Source organism: Vulpes lagopus, chromosome X (assembly GCF_018345385.1).
Source record: "Vulpes lagopus strain Blue_001 chromosome X, ASM1834538v1, whole genome shotgun sequence".
Lineage (NCBI taxonomy): Eukaryota > Metazoa > Chordata > Mammalia > Carnivora > Canidae > Vulpes > Vulpes lagopus.
The window spans coordinates 72213768-72220696 of record NC_054848.1 but is presented as its reverse complement, the minus strand read 5'-3'; the positions used below and the strand labels follow the sequence as shown (position 1 = coordinate 72220696).

At 40.7% G+C, this 6929-nt stretch overlaps 1 pseudogene; it reads right to left on the bottom strand.

Moving 5' to 3' along the window:
• Positions 1-5734: 5734 nt before the first annotated feature.
• LOC121483453 lies at positions 5735-6523 on the bottom strand (annotated as a pseudogene).
• Between the last annotated feature and the right edge of the window lie 406 nt (positions 6524-6929).

Genomic DNA, 6929 nt, shown 5'->3' with positions numbered 1-6929 from the left:
ACCCCAAAGATATAGATTCAATGAAATGCCAGGACACCTTCACCCCAGTGTTTCTAGCAGCAATGTCCACAATAGCCAAACTGTGGAAGGAGCCTCGGTGTCCATCGAAAGATGAATGGAGAAAGAAGATGTGGTTTATGTATACAATGGAATATTCCTCAGCCATTAGAAATGACAAATACCCACCATTTGCTTCAACGTGGATGGAACTGGAGGGTATTATGCTGAGTGAAGTAAGTCAATCAGGGAAAGACAAACATTATATGTTCTCATTCATTTGGGGAATATAAATAGTAGTGAAAGGGAATATAAGGGAAGGGAGAAGAAATGTGTGGGGAATATCAGAAAGGGAGACAGAACATAAAGACTCCTAACTCTGGGAAACGAACTAGGGGTGGTGTCAGGGAGGAGGGTGGGGGGGTGAATGGGTGACGGGCAGTGAGGGGGGCACTTGAGGGGATGAGCACTGGGTGTTATTCTGTATGTTGGTAAATTGAACACCAATAAAAATAAATTTATTTAAAAAAACAAAAAAAAACAAATCTTGGGTAAAATTCACACACACACACACACACACACACACACACACACAGACAAAGCCTTGTTTGAAAGAATATTCTTACCTTGTTTGCTAATTATACATGTTAGACTAAAGATCAAACATTGACTACAGCCAACATTAACCATAAAGGTCCAGCAAAGCTCAGTAGTCTATGAATAATACATTAAAATAAAATTTTTAAAAAGCCCAAATAGGTGCATCTGGGTGGCAGAGTTAAGTCTCTTAGCTTCAGATCAGGTCATGATCTCAAGGTTATGGGATTAAGCCCTGTGTTGGGCTCTGCCCTCAATGTGGAGTCTGCTTAAGATTCTCTCTCCCTATCTCTCTGCCTCTCCTTGTCTCAAATAAATTTTAAACATACACACAAAGTCAAATGTAAAGGAAGGACTGCCTTTGTTTGGGTGTTTTCCTTGTAACAGTAATAGGGAGAGGCAGAGTTCTATATTTGACACAGTGTGGTACAGATTAAGGGCCACATATGTTAGATATAAGATTATTCTTAAATTAAAATAATTCACAGGTAATAGGAGCTAGGAAGCAAAGTTGCCCATAAGAATGTGAGGTTTCTGTGAATCTTTAATGGATTAGAGGAGGAATTAATCTCATCTACTTATCTAGATATAAAAGGTAGGATGAACTCACTTGACATTTGATTTACTTATACACACTCTTTAGTTCCTGAGATCTATCCCAAGGAAATACTAGCTTTAATGCCCAAATATTCATGCACAAAAGTATTCACTGCAGCATTATCTGTGTTCAAAAATTTGGAAATTACCTAAATGTCCATAAATATGAGAATGGTTAAAGAGTAAGGAAAATATGTAGCAAGTATATGAAAGGTATTAATAATGCACTATTAAGTAAATTTCACATAGAAAAATGTGTTGTATAATCATTTTTGCAGAAAATTAAGTTCAAATTTATTTCTCTGTGTATGTATACATATATTTAAGTACATATGTGTGCATATGTGTGTATTTTTATATATATGTATATGTGTGTACATAGCATAGCATGTGTGTGTGTGTATGTGGTTATATACAGATATGGAAGAAAGCACACCAATAATTAATATGGTTCCTTCTTGAGGACACTATTGAGATGGGGAGAAACAATGTTTTTGGTTATCTCCCTATTCTTTCACATTATTTGAAGTTTCACAATTATGATTCACTTTTTAATTGTATTTCTTCCCCACTATAATGAAATCTCCTTAGGGGGAGGACTTCAAATCTCTCATTAAAACTTCACTACCTAGAAGAATGACACAAATTAAATGGTTCAGTAAATATTTATTGGGTGCATAAATTGACAGAGAAGGTGAGATAGATCAAGAAACTAGTTTCTCAAGTACCAGGATGAAATAAAGTCTGTCAAGAGGAGGCAACGATCGAGTGCTACTAAGAACTGAAGAAAGTTAAATATTGTATTTATCCATTAGAAATAAATTTAAAAGCATCATTAGAAATAATTCATGGGTGAGAGTCAGGTACATAATTGGGAGTTGTGAAAAATTACTTATGAAACAGTCTTTCTGGGATGCCTGGGTGGCTCAATGGTTGGGTATCTGCCTTCGGCTCAGGGCGTGATCCTGGAATCTGGGATTGAGTCCCGTATTGGGCTCCTTTCAGGGAGCCTGCTTCTCCCTCGGCCTGTGGATCTGCCTCTGTGTGTGTGTGTGTGTGTGTGTGTGTTTCATGAATAAATAAATAAAATCTTTCTAAAAAAAAAGAAACAGTCTTTCTTCAGCATGTTTCTCCATTGGTTCTAAAAAGGTTATATAGCATAGTTGTTAAAAGCATGGACCAACTATCAAGCAAATTGACTAGGATCAAATTCATCTCTGCCCCCAGTTGGATGACCTTGGACAAGATACTTGAACTGTCTGACTGTTTTGTCACTGTAAAATGTGCACAATGATAGTACTTAAAGGTTTGTTTTGAATATTAAAATATTAAGTCTATTTTAAGCACTTAAAACAGTGCCTGTTACATAGTAGAAGTTCAATAAATATTAGCTATTACTTTAGGAAGGAAAAGAGGGATGGAATGAGAGAGGGAAGAATGTGCTTCATTGGTAAGAGAATACTTGCAGCTTAGATTCCTCTTTCATGAGATGGTAAGTACAAGTAGTCACTCACTACTGCTTATTAATTCCTTTTTTTTTTTTTTTGGCTTTAGTGGGCTCCTTATTCTATTTTTCTAGACAGTAATTCCACAGCCTCATTACTCTTCCCAACTGAAGTAGGACAGTTTCATCGATCAAATTTCAGTTTTTATTTTTATTTTTTTAAGATTTTACTTATTTACTCATGAGAGACATAGAGAGAGAGGGGGGGTGCAGAGATGCAGGCAGAGGTAGAAGAAGACTCCATGCAGGGATCCTGATGTGGGACTCGATCCCGGGTTTCCAGGATCAGGCCCTGGGCTGAAGGCAGTGCTAAACTTCTGAGCCACCTGGGCTGCCCCCATCCATCACATTTCATGTCTCAGTCTCTGAGTCTCATATCTTCTAGGTGGCTTCCACATAGTTCTAATTGGGGATCCATAGCTTCGCCTTGAATACTCAGAATCAATTACATATATGAAAACTCATAATTCACAGGATGTACTTCTCTATGGAATCTTTCCATTTCTGTTTCTACATAAGTGATTTGTCAGAATTACAGTTCCCTGTATGCCTTTTAGTATTTCCATTTTTATTCCTACTTTCTACCCAATTGCATTATGGGACTTACTGTCTTAAATAAATGTAGACAAGTAGAGGGACAGAGATTCTTTCCAAAAGAGTAGCCAAAACTTCTGCTTCTGACCCACATAGAATAAGAGGGACTAAATACACACTCCCATCCGCAAACAAACAAACAAGCAAACAAACTAGACAAAATACTTGAAGTAATGAGTTTCAAAACACTGAATACTGGACAATAAAGGACAATGATACCTGAAAGCCAGGAACAATGAAACTACAAACGTCCCACTGTCTTGAGAGAGTTTTCAGGTCATGCCATAGAGAAGGGGAACCTAGAAAGAGCCTGGAAGAGTACCTGAATTGAAGATATATTGCTGAGAGATGGAGAAACCAGGAAGATTAATGGTCACAAGATAGAACACCAGAAAGGATAGAGCCAAACAGAAAGAAAACACAAGGGATCTACAGAGGGGTCCCTTTGAGTATTAAGTAGTAATCAGAACATGCATATGAGGAATTACCTAAGGCCTGGGAAAGAAGAGAGACAGAAATAATACCTATTTCTACCAGCTAGACTGGAATACCTCATTATTTGCAGGTCACTGAGTAGAGGGTTTTGGCTTATTTGTGGGAAATAATTAGCCTTAGTTTAAGTAGTGTTTCAGCTTCACCTAATAAATCTAAACAGTAAGTCCAAAAAAGATCAGTATTATAACTGTGTTACATATGTCTAAAACTTAGGTAGAAACATGAAAGTTATAAAATCAATCCAAATCAAATATCTGATTATAAAATGAAAAATACACTGCATGACAGAAGATTAGATACTGCAAAGGAAAATACTAGTAAAATATTGCAAGTAAGAGATACTTGAAAATATAGACAAGAACTAACCAAAATAAAATATGCAGAAAAACAACAAGGGAAGGATGGAAGTAAAAAATGAAAGAAGGAAAGGAGGGAGGAACAAAGAGAAGAGAGAAGAACAGGGCATTTGTGAACTATGAGGCAATTTTAAGTAACCTAATAATTGTAATTGGAGTCCCTGAAAAGTGCAGGGGTAGTGACATGGCAGGGCCCCTGGATGGGGAGAACCCACATCAACAGCACTCGAGGAACAAGACCATGCAGCACCACAGAAGGTGGCCAGGGACCTGGTTGTTGTGCATCCAGATCCTCTTGTGGGGAAAAACCTTCTGACCATAACCATGCACCAGTAAGAACAGTAATAAAAATAAAAGTGTCCTAGAGAACCTGCCGGCAGGCGGCAACACCATTCTGAAACTTGTATTTCTAATATAAGAGCACTAGGTTCTGCCAGGAACTTACCACACACACACAAACCACTGATGCACTGCTGTCTCTCAGATCCATGTACTAGAATCCAGACTGATTTGTACACATGAACGGACCGCTTGTGCTGCCCAGAACACACCTGCACCACCATGTGTACACAAGTACCTGGGCTTTGCTTTAAAACAGAAAGAGGATTTATGATTTTAAAAAAATGTAAACAAAAATTTACAAAGCTTAGAATTAAAGGCAGCTTTTGACCCAGATTTCTAATGTTTTGTTGAATTCTAATGTGGGTCTAGCAACTGTTCTCAAAGGATTCATATTTGGACTCATGATTTAAAGCCTCCAGACTGAAACAGTGTCTGAACTTCCGATTTCCAGAACATGCTGAACATCCCGATGTTGTCTCCTGTGCCCACATTTAATTTTAAATAGACAGCAGTAATGTACAAAATAGGACTGACTTAGGACAAGCACTCCTGTTAAACTGGAGAATATTATTGAACCCCCACCCCAATCCACAAAGAAAGGACTGCCACGGAAGAGTGTGTGTGTGTGGTGCATATGGACACACACAGAGTTGGACAGGTAGATAGAGATACATACACCTCTCAAAAAAGAAGGCAGTACTGACAGTACCAAACTACACTTGCAGTGTGGCAGCAGAGAAGGAGAGCTATGGTGACAGGGAGCTGGGGACGATCCAATACAGTTCTACACGACTGCAGTGCTAGCTTAACTTGCACCAAACTTGCCTTAACTCCCCTCCAGACACACAGACTTCTTTTAAGAGGAAGGAGTTCCTTACACAAAATGCTTTGTGTTCCCATAAATCTGTACTATTCAGAACAAAACCAGCTCTGTGGTCAGAAATTGTGGGTTCACAGGGACATTTAAGCTTTCATTAAACTGGAAAGCAAGGGATCCCTGGGTGGCTCAGTGGGTTGGCGCCTGCCTTTGGCCCAGGGCTAGTCCTGGAGTCCCACATTGGGGGCTCCCCACGTGAGCCTGCTTCTCCTTCCTCCTGTCTCTCTCTCTCTCTCTCTCTCTCTCTCTGTCTATCATAAATAAATCAATAATAAATAACTCTTAAAAAAAGTAAACTGGAAAGCAATCAAGTCTGTATGTCTACAAATTATACATTTCATAGTTCCACAAATTTGGCAAAGTTCATGATGACATCTAGGAAGTTTTCACCAAATCGTAGACATAAATATGGGAATCATCATCAAACTTGATGAAATAGACAGACGGTTTGGCCTCCATTTGATGAATGACCATGCCAGTCCTTTTAGAGCCCTCCTCTTTGGCATATTCCACTTGTTTGCCTACCAGGCTGTCCACAACTTCTCCTGGTTCCCTTTCTGCTGGAGGAGAATCATTAGAATGGGGCATAATGCGAAGGTCGCCTTCTTTATAATCATCTAGGAGCTGGTACATGTACAAGATGGGATCCTTCTCGTAGGTGATGTAAACCACATGTTCATGATAGGGGCGCGCGCTAGGACCATCCCCTTCCACTCGTCCTTGGAGCCGTCCTCCATCTCAAACATGTGCTCTACCGCCTTGCCGATCATTGTGTCGGCCAGGTGTGCATCACTGATTCAAGAAGTCGCAACTCTTATCAGGGAGGACTTCGAGAACAGAAACTCTTTCATTTTTATTAAGTCCTAGTCCATAAACACAGTCACATCCATCGTATTCTATAAGATACAAAGAAGGATTTACAGGCACCTGGTCCAGAGCTGTTCCTTTTCACTGGGTGACAGGGCCATTCCCTTCCTTCCACCCAGGCTGAATCCTGCAGCATACGATGTTCCGCCGGGGCTGGGAAACGGGTTTGCTCGGCCCCACACTGCTCCGATGTTCTTTGTGGAACGTCCTTTGCTTCATTATGCTTGCAGACACACCAGCATGGCCTGCATCCGCTCTGGACCGCTGGCCAGGTGTCTTCCCAAATGGGGTCTTCATTCATCTATATTTAGGTGAGCAGCACCTAAATACAGCTGCTGGACTAGGGTGAAAATTGAATACTCTCCGATTTGAAGCTTTTCACAGAATCTCAATGTTCCTGTTAATGATCATCCAAGTGCCTTTTTTACAAGTTCAGCAAAAACACGTGAAATCATAAGGACTCTAAGATGCACTCTGAGGAAAGCAATAACCAACGTTTCACTGTTACCTGGATTTCATGGGTGCTCTCGGCCGCGTCCACCACTGCCCCCTGAAACCGGCTCCCTGCAGGCGCGTGAGCCCACCCCCGGCACTGCCCAAGCTTCCACGTCCTGCGGCTCATCCCGGCGCCTTCGGCGCAGCACGCTCAAGATCACCAGGGATGCGGGCTCGCGCTGGCCCGGGGCAGACACGGCCGGGGACG